This window comes from Poecilia reticulata, chromosome 17 (assembly GCF_904066995.2).
Source record: "Poecilia reticulata chromosome 17, P_reticulata-male-v2, whole genome shotgun sequence".
Taxonomy (NCBI): Eukaryota; Metazoa; Chordata; class Actinopteri; order Cyprinodontiformes; family Poeciliidae; genus Poecilia; species Poecilia reticulata.
Window position 1 is genome coordinate 22,243,884 of NC_088846.1, and position 24,370 is coordinate 22,268,253.

General features: G+C 39.1%; 1 long non-coding RNA gene across 1 annotated transcript in view; it reads right to left on the reverse strand.

Annotated features, from left to right (window-relative positions):
* LOC103479762 (uncharacterized) overlaps positions 1-24,370 on the reverse strand; it is an 80,894-nt gene that overhangs the window by 20,104 nt on the left and 36,420 nt on the right. Inside the window, exon 2 of the long non-coding RNA XR_535975.3 lies at positions 16,822-16,949. This is a non-coding gene — a long non-coding RNA (uncharacterized LOC103479762). The remainder of the gene's footprint in view (positions 1-16,821; positions 16,950-24,370) is intronic.

Genomic DNA, 24,370 nt, shown 5'->3' on the forward strand with positions numbered 1-24,370 from the left:
GGCATAAGCTGTGGAATGAGCTCCATCTCTTGCTGTTTTTAAGTCCTGTTTTAAAACTCACTTTTACTTGGTGGCATATGACACCGTTTGATTTTCTTGTGATTTTATTCATTACTATACTGTTTTTTTTGTTGTTTTTTTTTGCTTTACTCTATAGATTTTTTTTTTTTACCTGTCTTCCCCTATTTTATTTTCATTGTCCAGCACATTGGTCAGAAATAATTACTGTTTTTAAATGTGTTTTTGGTATAAATGGTATTGCATGTGATGGGACGTTTTCTTACGAAAATGCATCGAATTTAACACTTTAAAAAAGTCCAGCTGCATACTCTAAGAGTGTATTAGTGAGTAAAATGTTGGCACACCATTGGAACCTCTCCACCCCCCAAATCTGGAAAGATCAAGAGAAAAAAAAATAAAATATCAGTAGTCCTTAAAAAATGTAGGTTTTGTGACTGATAATTGCTGAAGAGCCTGTAAGCCTAGGTTTAATTCCTTGTACTGATTTGAAAAAGACCTTTAAATGAACATCTGTCCCTTTACTGATCAAGATAAATCTCAAAAGTTTATCAGCGATGGAAATACAGAAGGCACACCAATTAATGAAACCATAAATCAAAGATTAAGCCACTGTTCTTATCAGTTAGACAAACCCAAGTGTAATCACCAACACCTTCTCCAGAATGCACTTAGAGCGGAGACCTCTGAAGACCTGCTTTTTGTTTAGTACCCATAAAAAGCTTCAGACAGAACATAGGCCTATTTTGATTGCTTGTATGGGAACCATGTCTGAGGCACTTTCCATTAAGGGGGCCGTGCCGATACAGACGAACATTTAGCAGCTGCCCACTGAAAGATGCAGATCAAAATTTGTCTCATTCAATAGTGGGATGCAGTCCAATGCATTTTCATTAGCCCTGTTGGCTTTGTGATTTGCAAGTTGATTGGTGATTTTAACACACTTTAGTCAGGATTTTGAATACGACAGATTAGTCGAGGCAATTATATGCTTTTCTTAACCTAAGTAAAGATGGCAGACTGGTCTAAAGAGTCGTGTGCTCGTATATGGACATCTTGGGAAATAATTGCACACTGCAAACACTGTTAACTGAGAAGCCAATTAACAATTTCTCACTTTTTCAGCACAAACAACGCTGAGACAGTAATATTTGCAGATCCCAGCGGCTCATTAGCTCATGTTTATGAAAAGCAGGAAATGGCATCCTCTTCCATTTTGCTTCGGCTTTACTTTTATTGTCTGGACGGCCTAATGTACGGTAAAAGTATCACATTCAAAGACAAACAACTGCATATTTTCCAGTCAGTCATTAGAGCTAAGCAGCACCGGGACGATGAGTCAAGGCCGGCATCGCCCTCTGAGCTAATTGCAGCAGAACGCTGAGCTGTCTGGAAGAAATGGACGTTGAGTGGCACATCAGACCTCCCCTCGCCAAACCAGACGTGAAATCACCAACTCAGGATAAGACGTGTGACAATCATAACAAGTCAGTGCTGTTTCCTCCAATTTCATGGCCATGGCTTTTGCACAAAGTTTAGGGTGAGAGAATACACAGTGATGTGAATGTCACCATTTCCCCATTCCCTTTATTGTAATTAATCGCATACCTCGAGGGCAAAAGGGAGAGCACAAGGGAGGTGAGCTGAAGCCAGGACGGCTGTAATCTGACATTGATGTACAGCAAAAATGGAAGTCCTCGTTCACCTTCCCTTTGTTCCAGCAAAAGGGAAGTGGTGTGTGAAAGGGTGTAATTAATGAACCTACAAATAGCTCCAGTTTCGTTTAATGACAATCTATGTGTTAAGAGGCAGCACCCTTTGTTACTGTGGCTTTGGGAGCGTTGGCAACACCGGCTCCCAATGGAGCCCTGACAGGTAATTCTGCATTTTTGAAATGGTAATGAAGCAGAAATGCATCCCTGGATTAGCCCTAAAGGACCAACGTGTTGAGCGCCCTTCAGGGTGCAAAAGAAAGAATGCCACCAAGCTCTTGATCATGAATGGGGCCGCTGGCAGGCCGCTGGCGGAGTTTCCGGCCGGCCAGGAGGTCAAGAACTGTATCTGAGCGTCTTACCCCAGGGCTTAGCTTTTGCAGCTTTGCAGCCAGGTTCTAATTGCCACTTTAAATGGTGCAAATGAAGCTGGCATGACAAATTGCGTCAAAACAAGTCTGTAGGCTTGAGCGCAGTTAATTTCCAAGACGCTGAAATGCAGTCGGTGCCAGGAAGAGCTCGCTGGTAATAAATATCCTTTCCCAGGTAGCGGCTCGCAGATGATGTGCTTTACTGCCTGCTGCGCTCCGTGCACTGAAGGATCGACAGGCTGCTGCTCATTTACCAGCGCCTGGACATTGTTGCTCGAGTTACTTACAGCTAATGCACATAAAGAAAAAAAAATATTGCCTTCCACTGTAATGACCGAAGCAGTGACTTTGATGTTGGATCAGATTGTTAGTCTAAATTAGATGTTTTCTTCTTCAAAGGGATTCTACACGTTCTGTGTTTAATTAATTTTTCACTTCACACAATTTTCTAAGACCGTATCTTAGTCTCTTATCTGTTGGTCCAGATAAAAAAAATAAAATAAAAAAACAAAGAAAGAAAGAAAAAAAAAAGGTTTCTGGCACCGGTGCTGCCCATCTCTTTTCACAATATGCTTATCTTAGTCCCTGAAAGATTCCCATTGTTCTACCTCTAATCCTTCAAATCTGCAGACTGACTCAGAACTTAACCACACTCTCTTGTGCCAATACTATTCTGTTCGGTTTTATCCCCTAACAGAAGCCACACGTCGTTTTTCCCTACGAGACAAAGCCCTCAAAATGGCTCCTTGTCTTCCCAACAGCTGATAAAACTCCCAGCTGCCAGTTTTAATGATGCTCACTGGCAAGCAGGAGTCAAGGGACCACTGAGATATATAATAATGCACTTTGTGATAATGAAGCTAACCTTAAGTGACCCAACATAGGAAGAATTTGGCTTGCATTGCTAGTGTCTTTTTTAAACCTTTATATCTCTAATCCATACACTATTCCTGTGTAGATCTGTGGTTCTCATATTTGTAATGTAATTATCACATTTCATCGCTTATGTTTTTACAATTAAGGCGTTAAAGTTAGAAAACCAGCACTAAGTATTGGGAGACGAAACAAAAAACTGATAAAAGTCTAAGAAACTAACACAGAACATGACTTAAAATGAACAGGAAACAAACAGAACAAAAACGAAGACAATGACATATATACGGTGTCATTCTTTGTAAATATACTGTAGATACATAAATCTCTAGTCATATCTTGTAGGTGGATACATTTAAAAAGGATACCACTGAAAATAATCTAAAATCGGAGCAATATAATCTTCCTCTCTACTTCAGAACCCACAGTGCAGCATTGTGGATCAGCTGGAGCTTTAGCACATTACGATAAGGAAGCAACATTGAAGAAAAAAAATAAAAATAAAATAGTTTTTTGCTGCATTCTTCCAAGACAGGATGTTCCTAATTTTGGCAATGTTACAAAAGGGGAAAGAAGGCAGTCCTAGGAGAATGCTGCTTTCTATACAGACTAAAAGACTTACTGGTGAAAAATAACTCCAAGGTTTCTCCCAGTCGTATCACAGGCCAAGGTAATGGCATCCCGAGTAAACAAACAGCTACTGCATTAGTCTGAGGCATTTAAACTCAAGGAACAAAACTGTAATTTTATTTTTATTTAGAGGCAGAATATTAAAAATCATCCCGCCCGCTATGTCTTTAAGATATGATTATAGTCTAACTGATTGGTTCCATCTGCCTTCATAGATAAGTATAGCTGAGAGTCATTTGCATAGCAACGGACAATTATGCTGCCCTGCCAAATAACGAGAGAATAAATAAAGCGAGAATTATTAATTCAAGCAAGGATTTATGAAACTTCGCAAAGATCTCAGCAAGAAAAATTCACCCAGCCAAAGTGAGTGATCTAGTCTTTTCCTTTAGAATATTGTAACTGATTGGATGATTGCAGCACTAACAGTAACCAATTGTTTCTCTGGATTTTTCCATTAATGTAGTAAGTGTGTTCTAAAGTATATAACAAAGCAAACATTCAATTTGTTAGCATAACAAACCAGTTGTTTGTTATGCTAACATTCAAAGGATTAGAAATCCTAGAAACACTGAAAATGAATATATGATTTACGAAAAGGTTATTTGGTTTGAAACCTAAATGTAACGGTAGAAACCTTAAAACCCAGCCCTGCCGTCTGAATACAGATAAGCTGATTATTTAATATATAATTTAAGAGGAAAGGCTGTCTGGGTTTGCTTCAAAAAGATGGAAAACAAATAATCTGAATTATGCTATTCTTGATCTTTACAGAGCTTAACAGTGACATTGGTGGAAAGGATTGTATTCATTTTACATCTTATGATTTGATTCGTAAGGATTCTGTTTGAAGAAAAGCTCCTGAACATGCAACCAAGGCGTGAAGAATATGCATATAAACTGTGACAACAGACACTGAAAGCAACATTATGGATGTTTCTATTTTTGTGTTCCCATATGCTGGTTCAATTTGGGATGATGTACAGTTGGGTCCCATTCCATCAATGTTAAAGTAATCTGGTAATCCTGACCTAAAACAAGAAAAGTTTAGCCTAATTTGATTTCAGAGAGACAAAAGGTCCAGTTACAACTGTGTACTTGACAACTGTTGCCTCTGATGGGATGTTGCTCTTCTAAAGAACACCATGTCAAACAAATGCTTAATTTCCACTTAAACTTGAGTCATTTTTCATAATTAATTTGGGGTTTTTCTATTCAAATGTTTAAAAATTGGCTGCACAAAACTGTCAGGATTGGCACAAATTACAGAGAGGACACCAACAGCAGTGATCACCAGTTGATTTGTTTAGTCATGAACAAATCAAGGATTTCAACTGGACTTAAAAAGCAAAGGTTACACCAAATTTAGGGACGAACTGATACAAAAACTTGGGACAATCTAGACACCTGATATTAACATTGTTGTCATGGCCAATATAACCAATATTTATCGGCATTTTTCCTGTTGTAAATATTTTTTCTACACCTTGAAAAAAAATGACCACAACGCTGACTTCACCACTGCTTCTCTGCTTCAATTGAACTCCCCAAAAATCCCATGCTGTCAATGTCACATGACTAAAAACATACAACATGACCAGCTTTCCTTTCCCCTTCCTCCAGAAACAATTGGTCCAGTTTTATTTATTGAATCAAAACAGATATCTTAAAAAATTACTAACATTGGTCGAAACCAGTATTAGTGTCATGCATCCCACTTCTTCTTTTTTGTTTCATTTAACTGACATCTTCCTTGTTTTATTTTTAGGACTAAAAGGAAAATAAGGCTGTTATTCTGAAAATACCAGCCTTATTTTCAGAATACCGGTGAGTAAAGAGTACATCTGACCCCTCCAACTTAGTCACATAAAATGTATGTTGCTGACAACTTTCAGGCATGTTATTCTTGATCCTTGACCAGGGAAAGTCATTCAAAACCTCCAAAGCCAGATGATACGAGTCCATAGGAATGCTCAGCATGCTATGGGAAGGGCTGACTGGTGAGAGACGGCTTTTAACCCTCATGCTTACAGGAATTTTCTCATTATGGAAAATGATGCTGGCAGCCTTAATAGAAAAATTATGTCAAGCTGTGACATTCTTGCACAAGTGATGGGACATTTTAGACTCCCCCACCCCCACACTTAATCTCAAAGGTCTATTTTGACTTCAGATTGGTCCCAGAGGTCCTCTTGCCCCTGTGACATACTCCATCTCCATCAGAGCAACTGCACATTGTCATGTAATACACCGTCTGTCTTTAATTACGGCGTGGAAGTATGAGGGTTAGAGGCCACACATTCTACTTGGAGCCTCCATGTACATTTGTGTGAGGAATGTATGCCTCCGTGACGGGGTACACTCAACAAACCGACGCCTGGAGTATTAGGGAAAGTGCTGAATACCACAGCGACCCCCCCACCCCACCCCACCCTGCACATCACGTAACTTCCTCGCATAACCTGCGACAAGATCAGCCTCTAGACCAGTTTCAGGGGTGCAAATGGCTTGCTTGGAGTCACAGGCACACTCAGGAAAAGTGCGAGAGCTGAGATTACAAGTGTCTATTTTAAAGGATATTGGAGACAATTTAATCCGCCATGATATGGAAGCCATACTCTCTGTGAAAAGACTATATCGCCGCGGCTCAGTTTCAACTTTTTCCTGACAAGAGACAAGATTAGGCAGCTGTACTTAAGACCACTCACGTTGAAAGCCAATGATTAGAGCTTTATCTTTAGATAGAGCTAGGAAAAGAGTTCCTTGTGCTGTAAAAAAAACAACAAAAAAAACATTTGAATATCCTGTAAGCTCTAAAAGAGAATTTTAGAGCAGTGTTTTTCAACCTTTTTTGAGCCAAGGTACATTATTTTAATTGAAAAAATCTCAAGGCACACTACCAACCAAAAATGTAAACAAAGATACTCTGTATACTCTATATTACATATATAGTCATTCTTATCAAAGTCTCTTGAATAGGAATCAAATAAACACAAAAACGCATTTTTATCACATTTTACATTTCTCATTTCAAATTGCACTTAACACATCCACTTCAAAAATACACCTGAACAGCCACAACACTGTGGTGTTAAATTTAAAGTGTTTTACAAACTAATCCACAAGCATTCTTATAGCCGGAATACAGAAAATAATTCTTATTCTGAAAGAAGCAATAATATTTGGGAAACATTTCACTTCATATTCACTGTTACAATATGAAGAGTTGCATGTACAAAATGTCAATATTTGTATATTTTACCCATCTAGTGTGAAATTTGTGCATGTTTGGATAAAAACAGCTGATTTCTTGGCAGAAATTGAAGAAAGTCAAAGCTCTTCCTCAACAGCTCTCAGTCTCTCTCTGGTTTTAGTTTTTATAGTAACCAGGCTTGAGAAGCTCACTTCACACAGACATGTTGTGGGAAATGGACTCATGTTCTTTCCAACTACTGCTGAGCTTCACTGTCTTTTCCATCACTGTCATCAGTCTTGCTAGATACGATACTCACTGTTACCTGTAACATTCATGCATCACCAATTCTCTTGAATTAATGTAAAATGCTCTGTACCTACTGCCATCTAGTGGTAAGAAAATTACATGATTACGGCGCTAGTCACTGCTACAGCAGACACTCGAAGATGGCATTATTTGCAGATCATTCATTTTCAAAAAAATATTTTAAAATCAATTACCGTATTTTTCAGAGTATAGAGCACACCATACTAGCACCTTCATTTTTTGGGGGGGAAAACAAAACAAAACAAAAAAAACTGGAAGCTGCTCTCGGTTTTCCATAAGGACCCAGCAGAGTGCTGCGTACTAATAAATCTGCTGTAAGGACGGAGCCCTCCGTCTCCAAAGTCAAACCATGGTTTCGTTCACACCGCGTTTAAGTGTAGCGGCTCTATTTCCCTCCTGTAGTGCCAGATCGACAACCCTCAACTTAAAAGCTGCATGATATGAGTTTGAAAACATTTCTCCGTCGTGCCTGCTGCTAGCATGTGGTTGAAAATTAGCACGTTCTTCTTTTGATTTACAATTTTGACTTCTAATGATTCACTTCCTGCTAGAGAGCCCCCTGGTGGTTAAAGAAAAATACACAGCAAAGCCACATCGGGCTACAATCCGCATGGTTCAAAGTTAAGGAAAAAAGTAGCAGCTTATAGTCCGGAAAATACGGTCCATTAGGTGAAATTGAATAATTTCCACGGCACACCTGACAATCACTCACGGAACAGTGGTTGAAAAACACTGTTTTAGAGGCAATTGTCATTAAATTTTAATCAAGCTTACAAGTTTGTTCATGTAATGTTCAATAATGGTTTAATTTTAGTAACGATGACTGTTTTTGGGTAACAAATCCTACCTAAACCTTATTTTGTAATTCAACCGATTAAGATGTGGTTCACTCATTCATCATGTGCATTGTCCTGCAGAATAACAGCAAGAAGGAAGGAAATCCTGTTTTAATACCTACACATTTTACCTTGTGAGATTTTTCCTCAGTATTGCTCAAAAACTCCACTTGCATAGCTTTATATTTGTACCACCAATCTGAGCGATCAGTGAAACTGATGCGAGCGCTTACATCTATCCAAACATGCTCTACTCTGACACTCCTGCTCCTTGTTTATGGAATGCCAACACAGCCAAAAATGAACAAAATTTCGTGCATATTTTCCATGCAAATTACATTGTAAACAATCCACTGTGTACTCAGCTTAAAGTCTATATAAATGGACCACACCACCATCCAACCACAGGCAGATAATTCCCATCCAATCTGAGTACTTTTTATATGGAAAATAACCAATTATTACAAATCAAAATATTGCACAAAGTGGCAGATATGTACTCATGTTTTAACAAAAAACATGAGAACATACTACACTTGAATTTTGTGGGCCTTTGAATATGTATGTAAGCAAACAAATGTGTTTAATGCATGTCCTTTGGGTAATGTTTCTACATTTAGTTTCCACATACAGCTTTACGGTGCATTTTTAGAAATAGTCCCAGTCAAAATAGCTAAACTAACATACCCCACTCTTTAGAAAAAAAACTTTCTATGCCACTGAGTTTACAGAAATTGGTCCGAAACAGAGAAAATACCCATTGAGAGCCAGTTGTGTGGATGAAAACACCTTGCTGATGTCACAATAAAATGAGCAGACTCTAATGTCTTTCTATAGGGCTACTAATGGCTACTAATGCTTTATAGAACAGCATCAATAGCCCAAATAGCTGCTCCTTAATCCCAAAGTATTTGGAATATCGTCTCCGAATGAACGGTATTCCTTGAAGCAGATAGGCGACAGCAGAAGAGAACAGCGGATGCCACTCCTGTCAGCTTAAACCAGGTAACCGAGGCTACCTGTTCTTACAAAAGTTTGAATTTTACTTAAACAACATGAATGCTTAGAGAAGTAATAATATCTAGCTATTAAAAATGTATGCAAGCTTTTAGACCAAGTCAAATAACTTTTAAATTTACCATTGAAACCTTTAAAGCTGTAATATAAACAGAGTGGTGAAGAAAAAAAAAACAACAAAAAAACAAGAGGCTGTTTAAGAATACAAAGAAATTTCCGTTGGTGGTCTCACTCCTCTGCCATCAGTTCAGCCAGACCATAAACTAAAGCAAACAAACTCCAGACTTATGCTGCAGTAATTGGATTTTTTTTGTCTGTTGATATAATTTTTTTTTTTCTGGTGAGTTGTGTCAGCATAATCATAAAATTTAATGAGACTAAACATAAGTGTTTTTATGAGAGGAAAATAGGCAAGTGAAAAACAGACTGGCAAAGAGTTGGCTGTAATCCTGTTGCTATGACTGTCGTTATTTTCAGTGGAGTTTTTATGAAATGCTAAGCAGAGATAGAGCAGTTCTGGAAAGATGGGACTAACATATTGTTAATTACTGGTACATGACCCAAAAGAGAGCAATGTTGCAAATTGGCAGAAATTGGCATTTCACTGTTGGATCTATTGACCAAATGTCTCAGGCCATTAATCAGCTCATAATGCAAATGCTAAGCTTGACTAAAGAGCAAACCTTGTTGCACATTTCATATAATAATAGGAGATATAACTACACAACACTTAATCACACAGTAATGGACGTTTTTCTGTCCACGGTGAAGAGGACATATCTAAAACAGCCATCATTGGATATTCAATACAATATGCATAAAGCCCCTGAATAATAAATGATGTACTTAAAGTGAGAGCATGACGACATCTATTGATTAGGCATTCTTTACATCAGTCATATGACCCGCAAATTATCACATGATCTGCACAGATTTCCTCACTGGCGCTGGTCTACTGGCAATGTGGGGTAATCTTCTACTGGAAAGAGACATGTGTGTATTGACATGTGTGTCATGAACGTGCTTACAGCTTACCAAATACCTTTGACCTTGACCCTAAACACAAACTGGGTAGGTTAGTCACTTGGGCATTGATTGAACATACAATGCCTTATTATAGAAGCTTTTAAACATTTGCATGTATTGATATGTTACCACTACAAACCTCAGTGTATTTCACTTTAGAAAACTTCTGTCATTTCCAGCATTGCTTCATATTAAAACAAGGACTTACGATTTAGATACCTGAAGCAAAATTCAAACATTGTGAAATTTTAATTTATCTGATATTACATTTTTAAATTTAAATTTGGAAAAAAAAGGAAAAACAAAAAAAACACCTAATTTATTTCATGCTTTTGTTTTGAAACAGAAAAACCACCAAGTGAACCGTACATGGAATGTTTTAGCACTACTTCAGAAGAAAGAGCAGGGATTATATTTATAATATTTATCATTTTTATGCTCTCGGGGATACAGTCAATCATTGATGAAGAAAATGAATGGTGCTTCTTGATTGGGTATAGATATTTTAGCTTTATGATTTTATAATATTTTAGATATGCTTCAAAAATTTGCAAATAGGCAGGGATCCACTTCACTAAGATCTTATCCTGTAGCTCTGTCTACATATAAAAGTTGATTGTCCCTTTGGAAAATGATCCACTACGTCAGCCTCTGGAAAGTTTTCTCCAAGGATTGCTCCTTATTTAGGTCAGTTAATGAACTTTGTCCCAATGTCCCCTTTCCCGATAGAATGATACTGCCACTACCATGCCCCATGTTAGGGTAATAATAGTCTTTCAGCACACCTATCTCATTGTAGACCAAATAGTATCTTTTCGGTATCATCTGACCAGAGTACCTTCTGAACACATTTTCCATTCCTCCCTACACTACTTGTAGAAAACGACAGATGAAAATGCTTTTGGTTTTCTTCGGTTGTGTTGTCACTCTTCCACACAGACCTGATTTGTGGAGTGCAGACCTCTAGAGTTAGATCATCACTCTCTTTGCCTGACTTGTCAGTTTATTTGGGCCGGGATGTCTTAGTAGGTTTTAAAGGCTCCATCCCTCCTTCCCAGTCGCTGACCCCGAGGACAGAAAGCCCAGATCAAAAACCACCACTGAAAACTTGTGTTTTGTGTTTTGGCTGCACCCTGAAGTACGTTGGTTTATGTCAGTCTGACACCTGAGAATGACCTCCCTCTCCTCCATGTAAAAGGGTTGGTGTTTTAATTTGTACTTAGCATACTCATACATCAAAAATGAGATTATAACGATTAAATCAACAAACATTTCCCCCATAAAGTCTCATCCAGGAGATAAAGTACTCAGCAACACTGCCACCTTCTCTCCTTATCTGACTGAGGCTTAGGTGACTTCTCTCCCACAGAGTTACCTTATCCTCCTCAAGCATCTGTTTTTGAAGTCAGGCAGCTTAAACTCAGATTAATGGAGAGTCCTAAAGCTTCTGCCATGAGGGCACAAAACAGAAGTCTTGGCTTGAATTTTGGTTTGATGCCCTGCATGAAGTGACACCCAAACATCAGTAACACACCCAGACTGCTGAGGCAGCAGGTTTGCCAATAGCATAGGCTTCGCTTGTCTTTTCAGTGATCAGTGGTCCATCACAACATTTTCATTTGGAAAAGGAAACCAATTCAAATATTCTTACGTATTTAAACCTCGTCATAACACACTAATGATTTTATGCTTATTTCTCCAAACATAGCTGATGTTCAAAAAAGAAAGGATCATTGGGTTGTTTTTTACTTGGAACATATCTGCTTTGGTACAAAACAAAAATGCTAAAAAAGAAGCCTTTAAAATCAAGAATCTGAAGGAGAGAGATTCAACTGTAAGCGAAAAGTAGCCAAAATATATTCTAAGCCCTTCTTCACACCAGTATGAAAATGCAAAAGTATCCAGAGTGTTAATCGTCTTTGCAGGGGCTTGGAAAGGCCTTCTGTGCTGCACTCCAATGCACAGTGACGACTGTTTGTATTGGAGATCGACAGGTCTTTCACAGCTTTGAGCACCCTCCAAACTTCTGTGGTGAGACTGTGGTGGTCCTTGATGTTGCGTGGAGGAGCCTGGCAGCAGCAGGGGTAGTTTATCCATGACATAATCCATGACTACTTTCACACCACAGGCAAATGTGACCCATATCCAACTTTTTCATGACAGTCTGAATGACTCAATTCCAATCATTTCACCCCCCCAAAAATTGATTTGTGCCACCTGTATTATGTGGTATTAAGTCAGATTTTTTCAAAGCGTCTACAGCCTGAATGGTCATGTCACATTTTACATCACTAACTTGAGATATGCATCGTAATTCTGCGAAGAAGAAGCCAAATGCTGTCAGCCAATGGCTGAAAGTTATAATTATGAAATTACGAAAGAAGTCACTGAAGTGCATCACATCACAATCCCACCACTCTTGGTCCGACATCCAAACACAAGTTGCAGTCAGTTCTTCATAAAAGGCCATCGCTATTAGTTTTGCTTACCTTTCCTTAGCTTACTAGTCTTTTATGATCTTGTGACAATTGACTCCCATTGCTGTGTGAACTTTAAAATCGATCCATAGATGGCAGCGTCCATTATTACTTTTGTACAGTGTGCTGCTGTGTGACGTCTACGTTCTTCCTCTGTGCATACTGGCCACTTAGGTTTGTAAACCGCTCACACAGACGTCTTATAGTATGACTGATCAAATAAAAAACTAATCAGGTTCCCATTCAAAATTGGAATTGGAACAGAGCATCTTGTGTGAATGAGGCCGTGTGTTTACATGAAATTTAACACATTTTTTTATTGAACATTTTAAAAAAAAATGTAGTTTGAGATCATGAGAATTAACAAATGGCTTATTTGTAACATATTCTGTGTCTATGAGAAACAGTAAAAAAGTACAGCCTACACAAGCATTTGCACAGATAATCATGGTTTATTGCCTTATTATGTTTTCATGGTGTGTGACACATCTTGGAAAGTATGCTGGTATATGATAATAGTTCTTTTTTTCCATTATCACTGTCAATATGATCTAGAAATGCTGAAACAGCTTCTCCTACAGATAGTGTGATAGCACGGGCTCACTAGTTTTCATTTCTACATCAATATTCTCCTAATCTAATTAAGTGGGAAGTAGTGGACTCTTTCACTATATCCCCTTTTGCTCTCTCTCACACCGAGCTCGGTCCTGGAGAAAACGCCTCTCATTCTTTCATTCCATTGCAAGGTTTTTCATCCTGCAGGCAGATACAAGTTTGTTCCTGAAACCCCGCAGTGACTGTTCTCACGCTTTCTCGCTAACTGTTAAAAAGAGAGAAGATGAAAAAGGTCTTTTCTCGCCTTTTCAAGCCCTTCCTCTTTCTTTTCCCCTGAGGAAAAAAAGGGCTTGAGGAGGTGGATATGAATCGGGATCGGAGGGGTGGCTTTGGCAGCGATCCAGATTTACCCCTCCCCATCTTTAAGTGTAGCCGCGACTGTGAGAGGAGCATGCTTAGTAATTTACACTGTCAATGCAAAATGTGTTGAATGAAACTGTTCTGTGACTCAGAGTGAGCAGAGTATGAATGAATGTGCTTGGAATACCATCTAAGAACTTTAATCTGAGATTAAACCCACACTTCCTTACATCTCGTTTTCCAATATTACTGGGAAATAGAGACATCAGGTCAATTTCTGCTACAGTTAAAGCTGTTAATTCTCTCTTCCTCTTGTTGCTCATGCTGACTGATTTAATCCAGTACGGTCCCTGGCACCTGCAGCCATAACCCCAGAACGTTTTCCCAGTGTCTATTTGTGAAGCATTCAGCAAATGCAAATCTGAAAAGTATGACGCGCATTTATACTCAAACCCCATGAAGCAAAGCTTTTCAGAACCACCCTTTGACAAAATCACAGCAGCAAGTGTTTTATTCTCTTTCTCTATTCTAGGTCTTGCACACTTCAAAGAATAATGCCCATTCTTCTTTGTACAGCAGCTCAACCCAATATTGGCTGAATCTAGAGTAAGTTAGAATCAGTTGGATGGACTAGGCCATCAGAAAATATTAATATTTGATATTTGATACATATGTCAAATTCAAGGTCCTGGGGCCAAATTTGGCCTGCCATAGCTTTTTTGAATTACATTAATTAGTCCGTCCAGTTCTTCATGATTCCACGATTTTATATATATATATATATATATATATATATATATATATATATATATATGTTCACGCAAAATCAACAGATCCCTGCATTTTTTCATGCTAAAGCAAAGGATGCAAATTTTCTACAAAAATAGTCAAACCAATTAGGTTTCAGTGATGCCAACTCTCACCAATAGGTGGCAGTATTTCTTATTTCTTCTACACCGCTACTTCAGCAAGTTATAGTCCATGATTGATCTATAAGGCGAGTAACAAAAAGTCACACTTAACATTGTAAATAAGCGCAAATATTGCAAAATGCCTTGCAACTATTTTAAAATTAGCTCCGAGTTCCTTTCTTTCGAGATTTCCATGTATTAACTCCATCCATGCTCCCAGTCTGACCACCAGCTTTTCTCAGAAAAGCATCCCTATAGCCGCCCCTATTGCGGGGCAAATAATAATAAGGACAGTGTGTGTGTGTATATATATATATATATATATATATATATGACCAAGTCTACTATACAGGGGAGTTATTGCTTCATGTTGCGTTGCTGTTTCTGAATAGACAACTAAAATAGACAACAGGAGTGATGATTGGGAGAAAATGAATAAATAAGTGTCAACATTCATATTTCTTCCGCTTAATCCACGGCTGGGTCCCGAAGGCCACAGCCTAAGCAGAGAAGCCCAGACTTCCCTCTCTCTGGCCAACTGGGACAGTTCCTTCAGGGAAACCCCAAGGCGTTACCAGGCCAACCGAGAAACATCGTCCCTCCAGCTTGTCCAGGGCTTTTCTCTGGGCCTCCCCTTTGGCAGGACTTGATGAAAACACCTCAGCAGGGATTCTGACCTGAAGCCTTGATGATCTTGCTTAAATACTGTCTCTGCCTTGAGCATGAGGGAAAGGTGGGTGCTTTCACAGCCCTACACCTGGAAACGACGGTTCCTCATCTGACAGACAGTCTTATAAGCATGAAATTAACTTGTGAACTTGGTTTTCTGAAGACTATAAATATTATAATGTGTAAGTTGCACATCAACCTGCTAGATTTTCTGGAAACATAAGGTCAAATGGACATAGGGAGAAATGAACAACAAATGAGCAAATGATCAATTAAAAACAGCCAAGGAATGCAACTGACAATTCCTCATAACATCAAGCTAATCTGAAGGAGGAAAATGAAAAATGAAGATTTTTGTGGCTCCTTCAATAATTTCTGCAGTTGAGGAACACAAACCTAGAGGTAGATATTTTTAAAAATGTAAAACCAAGTTATAGTTTTTCTTCCACTTTCTAAATATGCATTACTTTCTTTTGGTATATCACATAAAATCCTTATAAAAATGAATGCAGCGTATTATTGTAGTGTTACAAAATGGTATAAATACCCATCTGTTCAAGATTTTGCACAACCGGTTTGAGGCTTTACTGACACTGTTCAGAAATGGTAATGCCTTTATTCAAAGTAAACCCATTAGAATTAATGTACTGGAAAATTTCAAACAGCAAACACCAATATCCCGTCAGTTTGATTGTTAGGCTTAACAACAGACAATCAATGAAGTTTCACGGCTATTAATCCGTAACAGTGGACTTTCCAAAGGCTTTCAGTTCATTGGGATGAGTGGCTCCATTGTTCTGGGTCCATGTTTTTCCCTCTGTGTTTGTTAGCGAGTGTATACTCAATACGGACATAAACCCCTTCACTAAGAACAGGCGGCCTGAACAAAATCTACCTCCCAGCGATGCCTAATTTAGCTTCCAGTTTCCTTCCATGTCTTCGTATGTGGCAATTTGCATTCAGGGCAGAAGCATGTGGACGTCTAACTTGGTCTGATTTGCACTGATTTTGTTCCCAACTGCAGCTCTTTGTGGATGCTGATTGCAGCTCAAATTACCTCTATGCCCCGTCATTGGAAATCTCTGTGACCATTCAGGGAGATTATTATTTTTTATTTTTTTTGGAAAGTTTAATTGGACAACATTAAGGTATGCATGTCAGAAGTTTTAGCTATCCACTTCAATCTGCAGTAAATGACTGTCCTGGCTGTGAAGCAGCTGACGGGTAAATCAATAGATTCGTGTCAGTGGAGAGAGATGAATTGAGAAACAACACTTTGCCCCATATTTCTGGGTTTACATTTAAGGCAGACTGGGCTTCATGGATAGTTTATGAAATGTGACATTCACATCTGACAGCTGGCCTTTGTGCTTTCTGAAAGCCAATTAGACAATAGAGTAGCTAGTCACGAGGAGCCAATTCTCATCTGATCATATAAACTGCTTGGTCCGTTTAAAATCCTCTAAAAATATTCAGAGCGAGTATTCACAAGTATACTTCTGAAGTTAGATTTTTGTAGAAGCATTTTGCTTTCCTTTTGTACCATGAATTTACCACTGCGTAACCATCAATTTCTTGTGGCAGATAATTTTTTTTTAGATTAAACCTTCATTTCAGGATCAAATAATAGCTTTCATTTGAATTAAAAAAAAACAAACATCCAATCTGTGTGGGACTATGGTGATGTGTTGAATGCCCAACAGCAGGCAGGGATCTAGTTTTAGATCCCTCTGATTAGTCTATGTTATATAAACATGTTGGCTGATCCTCCGTATCAATACACAAACTAGGAAACTGTTTTACTCTTGTTGAAGAGGTTGTTCTTGGTGAATTTCAGTCTTACCTCTCAAACCATCTCCTTTTAAAGAGTCCAGGGCCTTCCAGGCTTCATTTAAAGATGTATTCTGTCCTCAGCTCCAAGGGTATGAACTCAGATGTGGGAAAAAAGCCTTCATAAGCTGCCATCTTTGACTGGAACAAACCGATAAAGAAAAGAAAAAAATACGTCATGAAATGATCTCAATGGAGCCAAGTTAGAAAACACTGACTGACTTGGAGTCAGACAAATCTCTGCTGACTTTTTCAATGAATTTCATATATTAGTCAGTCTAAATGACTAATATATGGTGTGCTGATATATCTGCCTGTAATATATATATATATTTTATGATTTCTTTGTCAGAACATTCTTGTAAAACAGACTTGTAATCTCAATGTGTTTTTTTTTTTTCCTGGTTAAAGAAGGTCAGATAAACTAAACAAATTTCAGGGATATATAATCATAATATATAAAATGATTCATTTATACATTTTTATTACACCCAACTTCCATGGATTGTGACTCTGAAGGCTATTAGCCTGCACTGACTCTCAAAACCAATATGGCAGATAATGAACCCTAATAAAAAACAACTATGAGCAACCTCTTTTTTGCTGCAATCTCAAGACATCACTTAAATAGAACATATCTGACCACATGAAGTAAGCTAAAAAGATCTCAAAAAGCAGCATGCCATGCCTAAAGATTTTCAAGAAAATCACAGGAAACAAGGTAAATTATATTTATCAATCTAGAAAGGGTTACAGACAGAGCAACAAACTGAAGTCAGTTACGCTAACCCACCCCAAAGTACTAATCATAAATTAGCTTCACCTACTTCTTGTTTGTTATAAGATTCATTTTAAAAATGTTACTTTGAACTTTTAAGGATCTTAATCTTTCCTAATCATATTTAAAAGGATTTTCTAAAATGGCATATGCATCAACAAGAACACTAAGGTCAAAGAATCCGTTGGTGCAAGCAGAAAATTAGAGTTAGTCTCGGTTGCAGCCCCAAAACGGTTGAACAATCTATATAAAGACTCACCTCTGTACCTTGGCTTTGAATTAAATAGAGCTTCATATCTCAACTACTTTTAAACAATTTTATTTTTCAGGCCTTGTGTCCATTTTTTTTAAAACTACTCCCACTATTTTGCAGCCCTTTGGTGAAGCATGTTTCTTGTAAAGTGCTATGTAAAAAATGCTGACATTGACAAAAGTGTTGCAAAGGATCATTGCCATAACAAACAGCTACACCAACTCTGTAGTCATATGAAAACATAAACCGGTTATTCTAATTCACAGTAAAAAAAACAACAACAAAAAAAAAGCAATACCGCAATCTTGAACACAGATGTGAGCCGACTGCGGTGTGGATTTTGAAGCACCTGGCATGTTAAGGCATCTAGATCAAAATGCCCCAGAGATGAAACGAGAGCACATCCACCTGTGCCATATACTGTACTCTGTAATGGAGCAGCTGCAACACCCTCCCCGTTCTGTCTCTATTGAAATGCAAACATCTGCTTCCTCTCTTTACGAGGTGTGAATTTTAGGTTTTCTCAGCAGCATCTGCAAGTGAACGGTGGCCAGTTGGGGCTGTGCTTGCTAAACGTTTCCCAGCTGCTGACCCTACAGATGAGCGCTGTCTGCAGCAGAGAGCCATAAGAAGTGACAAGCGTTACTGCTTTGGTCCACTGAATTTAGCTCCACAGGACCCTCTTTATCTTTTTCACTCTCTTAAGCAGATTAGTCACTGAAAGGATTTTCTCTAAAGTGCAAATCTTGCTTCAAAACACTTTGAAGGAGATATTAAGAGCTTCCCAGACACATTCTAATTCCAAAGTCTTTAAAAAGTTAAGTTGTATTTAGATGCTTTATCTCCAGGCACAACTTGACTCCGTTTTTGTCAAGGTGACACAGACACAACCACAGTCTGACAATTTCGCTTCAGCTTGATGAATGATTGCATTCCTGACAAATGACAAGGATTGTAGAAAGAAAAATAAAAGAAGCTTTGTGTTGTCCTTGTGCCGAAAGCAAAAATGTAAATGCACAACAAAGAGCTTTTTTTCATTGACCAGAGACAGAAGCTCCTGTTCTTTCTCAACCTGGAGAGAGAGAAATCAATAGAGTTTGAATTTAGTCCTCTGTCCTTCCATCTGCCCGCCGCTCTGTCCTGTAAATTCTCTCACTACTTGGAAAGATTTCTGTTTACACTCAGATAAAATCCACCAATATCGGAGTACCACCATGGCCTTTAGCAAAGGTCCACACCTCTTAGTCCCGTGCGTCACACTCAAACTCGAGCCATCATTCAAGCAGAAACAGCAGACCTTCTGTCAGAGGAATGCTTGGTGTTTTGGGTAAATCAATAAGTAATGTTATTGCAGTGCTCCACTAAATCATTCTGCAGTTTTCCAGACTCAGATTAGAGGAGTTCAATCTTCATTGTTGTCCAATTTCTTAAGGAAAAGCTTAATGTAAGAGAACTGAAGGCTTTTCTGTTGGGGTCAATCTTAAAACAACTAGATAAATCTAATAGTCTGTTGGCCAGAGGGATGAAGAGACAGGTTGACAACTTAAAGGAATGAATGGATGGATGTTAAGGCAGGTTGGGTGTCTTTCCAGTAATTTATTGTGTCCAATGAATCACTGTATGCATTTACAGTACTTTTTTTTATCATGTTGCAAGCACCAGTAGCTAATGTTGGGAATTAGTCTGATTAATTAATTTAATCCAATGGTTACCTTTTAGAGACATAAACATGGTTAGAGGTAAATTTGTGCATTTACAGATCTTATTTGTTTTAGTCTATCCATCTGAAAGCACCAGAGGTTAAAGGCAGAATCCACCATGAGAGGAAGTTTGAAATGCACTCTGTGATTTTCAGTACTTTAGACAGTTTCAGTCTGTTTCTAGTAGTTTGTGATAAAATTCACAGTCACACTAATGAAGCTTGACACTTCTTGCAGATGAGTTGCTTCACAATAAAAGCCTCCCAGGGCAGGCATAAAATCATGTGCCTTTGGCCAATAAACAATGTTTTTTTTCCTTCTGAAAAACACTTCACCCAAACACAAATAAGGATAAACTCTTTGTAAAATATAACATCATGTTTTAAAACAGACAAATCAAACAAAGAGGTCTATTTTTTTGTGTCAGATTTTTACATGTCTTTGTGATGCATTAAGGCAGTCTGTCCTAAAGCCAAAAGTGGGCTGCCAGAAATAGGATGAGGCTGGATTTTACTCCAAACATATACATATTTTTGATACAGTACAGTTGGTATTTGCTAGCAGTGCCACAAAACTGATGAAATTGGTTTTAAAAAGGAGAGGTCTTTGGAGAAATATTCTGCCTTTTTTATTTCTGTAATTTTTTTGCATGTTGTCTTAAATGAACTTTGAAATTGTCTTCAGGATTCTAAACTAGGCTTATTGACTTTAATCCCAAAGGCAATCATGTGACGTTTGCTCAGTGGGATGAATATTATTTGAACTGAAGGGAGATGAAAATCGCTTGGTCAGTCTAGTACTCCTCTCTTTATATATTGAGCAATAAACCCCTTTTCCTTAAAATCTTTTTCAGTGTGAAGGGCACATGTTTTAGCTTTTTGGCAGCTGAAACCCACCAGATGATAAGTTTGAATAAGGTCTCGGTCTCATGAATATCATCTTCCTCCAATTTATCAAGATGACGGCTGGATCGACACATGTTGTAGCAATTATGTTTTCTGTTGTGTCTTCTGCCTTGAGGAACCTCTTCAAATCTGTGTGGCTTCTATTAACAGAAGCACTTAAAATGATCATTTCTGAAAGATGTCCGACAGCTGTGGAGACTTCGGAGGTCCTCAAAGGAAAACATATGTTCATGTCCTTTTTTTCTGGTTGCATTCAGCCCACAGCCGGCGGGATGCAGTAGTCCACCAGCGGGTGGTGTTTGAATGAGAACAACCATAAGTCACATACAAAGAACAGAAATCAACTCTATTGGTAACAAGAGCTATAAAAATGGCCTCCTGCAGTCATTAAGCACATGAGGCTGATGAAAAATTCATTATAAGATTTGTTTTTTGAATTCTGTTTGGAACAGTGCTTTAGTAGATGCAAAAAAAAAAAACCAACAACTTTCAACTGACATAACTGAAGCTCACCCCCCAAAAAATAATAGAACAATTTAACAAATAACTACAACTGAGATTTTGGCCATATGGCTTAGAGAAGATTGATTGAATCATTTGGAAAACAAAGAAAACTCTTTATCAGCTCACGTCTACTAACTTTATTTTTTCTTGGATGTGCAAAAAAATATAAGCAAGCAGAGTAGAACTTTCAAACTGCTTGTAGCCGTAGACCAATTTGGGTTAAAAGGGTTATTGGAGTAAAAATTAAGCACAATTATTGAAATATTAAAAGTCTGACATGAACACAGGTTTTTTTATTATTAGATCCATCCATCCATCCATCCATTTTCTTCCGCTTATCTGAGGTCGGGTCGCGGGGGCAGCAGCTTCAGAAGGGAGGCCCAGACTTCCCTCTCTCCAGCCACTTCTTCCAGCTCCTCCGGGGGAACCCCAAGGCGTTCCCAGGCCAGCCGAGAGACATAGTCCCTCCAGTGTGTCCTGGGTCTTCCCCGAGGCCTCCTCCCGGTGGGACGTGGCCGGAACACCTCACCAGGAACGAGTCCAGGAGGCATCCTGACCAGATGCCCGAGCCTCCTCAACTGGCTCCTCTCGACGTGGAGGAGCAGCGGCTCTACTCTGAGTCCCTCCCGGAGGACCGAGCTTCTCACCCTATCTCTAAGGGAGAGCCCAGCCACCCTGCGGAGGAAACCCATTTCAGCCGCTTGTATCCGTGATCTCGTTCTTTCGGTCATGACCCAAAGCTCATGACCATAGATGAGGGTGGGAACGTAGATCGACCGGTAAATCGAGAGCTTCGCTTTTTGACTCAGCTCTCTTTTTTCCACGATGGACCGGTACAGCGCCCGCTTCACGGCAGACGCTGCCCCAATCCGCCTGTCGATCTCCCGCTCCCTTCTTCCCTCATTTGTGAAAAAGATCCCCAGATATTTAAACTCCTCCACTTGAGGCAGGACGACCCTCCTGACCCGGAGAAGGCACTCTACCCTTTTCCGGCTCAAGACCATGTCCTCGGATTTGGAGACACTGAGCCTCATCCCGGCCGCTTCACACTCGGCTGCGAACCGCTCCAGTGAGAGCTGCAGATCACGTTCTGATGAAGCCAACAGGACCACATCATCCGCAAAAAGCAGAGATGCGATCCTAAGGCCACCAAAACGGATCCCCTCAACACCTCGGCTGCGCCTAGAAATTCTGTCCATGAAGGTAATGAACAGAATTGGTGACAAAGGGCAGCCTTGGTGGAGTCCAACTCTCACCGGAAACGAGCCCGACTTACTGCCGGCAATGCGGACCAGACTCTGACACCGGTCATACAGGGACCTGACAGCCCATATCAAAGGGCCCGGTACCCCATACTCCCAGAGAACCCCCCACAAGGCCCCCCTGGAGACAATGTCGAACGCCTTCTCCAAGTCCATATAGTATTTAATAGTATTAAATACTATGTATTTTAAATACATAGTACTATACATAGTACTACATAAATACTATGTATTTTAAATACATAGTATTTAATAGTATTAAATACTATGTATTTAATAATAATACTATGCATGCAATGATCAGATGGATCAACTGGCCCACTGGTGCGGTCAGAGCCGTGTGCAAGTTAAACCTCTCAAGACTGTGTAGACGACATTTGACTTCTGGAGAACAACCACAACACTCCCTCTCCCTCTCCATTCTCAACGACACTGTCTACTGACGATCACTTCCAGTTCGCACACATCGGTAATTGTTTTTAATAAGGCCCAGCAGCAACTCAAGAAGTAAAACCTTCCAGAGGCGCTTATTCTGTACCATTCAGTCTGTAATGTGGTCGTTGATCACTGTGTGAATTGACTCAACCTCAAAACTGAACAGGTTCAGACTGCAACAAACAAATAGGTCTGCACAGACTATCAACTGGGCTGGCCTTTCCTCCATCCAGGACTTGTACAAGTTCATTGTCAGAAAAGGGGCAGCCAACATCTCTGAAGACCCCACACATCCTGGACACAAATGGTCCAGGGTAAAGAGCAATATGTGCAAAAAGTAGTCAAAGTGGAAACAATAAATTATTAATTTAATGTCTAAACAATTGCATTTTTATAGTAAAATAAAACTAATCTTTGGCAAATCTGGCAAAGTTAGGAGTCCATCTCTATATCACTGATATCTATAAATACAATAAGGTCCTGCAGATTATAGGACAAAGGTGCCTGCAGATACAAATACATCTGTCTGTGTGTGAGCCTTATTTTTTTTTGAGAATCGGCTCAGTTGGGTAGAAGGTGCCAGAAGGGGGGTTTTGTCCAGGGCACCATTTACACAGGAACCACCATTGTTTCTAAGTGTCTGTGTCCAAGGTACATTCTACTCATTCTTCTGAAACCCCCTAGTGGAAAAATCTGCTTTGAGTACAAGTTAAAGTGTATTCAAATCACAATAATAAAAAGGACAAGCATACATTTAATGTCATTTGAGTCTTTAGCAAACCACCTTCGAATGGATTTCACTTCCCCTCCTGACGCACACGCAAATTACAGCAACATCACAGGCGAACTGTTTTTGCACCATGGGGTACTTCCATTAAATGCCATCATATTCCTTGGCTGTTATATGACCATGCAGAGCAATCATCACACCTAATGTTTCCCCCGGCTGCTTATGTGACTGCAGAACTGCCACCTTGTTTAATAGCTGGCGACACACTTTGTGAGCCGTTTGTGTCCTCAGGCTTTCTCCTATCTCAAAACTGCGTGTAGCAGAAAAAGAATACATGCTTAGACTATGTAATGCTATTTTTCACATCACAGGGGTTCATAATTTAAAGTCGCATGCAAAAAAAGATGAAAAATAGCTGAGGGGGTAGAATGTGACATGGAATATAAAAGCGGCAATGTTAACATGGTAAGGATGCTAGTGTCGCTGGTATTGTAAAGTCTCAACAAGATAGTCATGGTAGAACTTTTGGAAGAGAGCTTCAGTTTGAGGAGTTTCTGTTGGTTGCGTAATCCAGCTTGAAACATTTAGTATTCACATTTGAGTCCAAAGTCCCTGCGAGCAATTTTCAAATAAACATTAACAGTGTTTCCTAAAAATGGTTTAGTTGGACATAACTAGAAAAAAATTGCGTGTTTTTGGTACGTCAGTATGGTTTTCGTTTTTAGACCATAAATTAAGTGTAACTTCTCCAGTTTTTAGCTTTTGTTTAACATCTTCCAGCTTCTTGTAACTGGTGAGTCAAGAGAAAATCATCTGGGACGTGTGATTGATAGGGGAGCAGGGAGGGGATGCATGCACATTTGTTGTGCATTGCGCTGTGCTTGTCACCGTCTAACTTCTGCACCTTTCTTTCTTTGCTCAACTGGGTGAGATGCCAACTCCTCTGTTTAGACTATAATATGTAGATAGAAACAACTTTTTATTGGACATTCTCG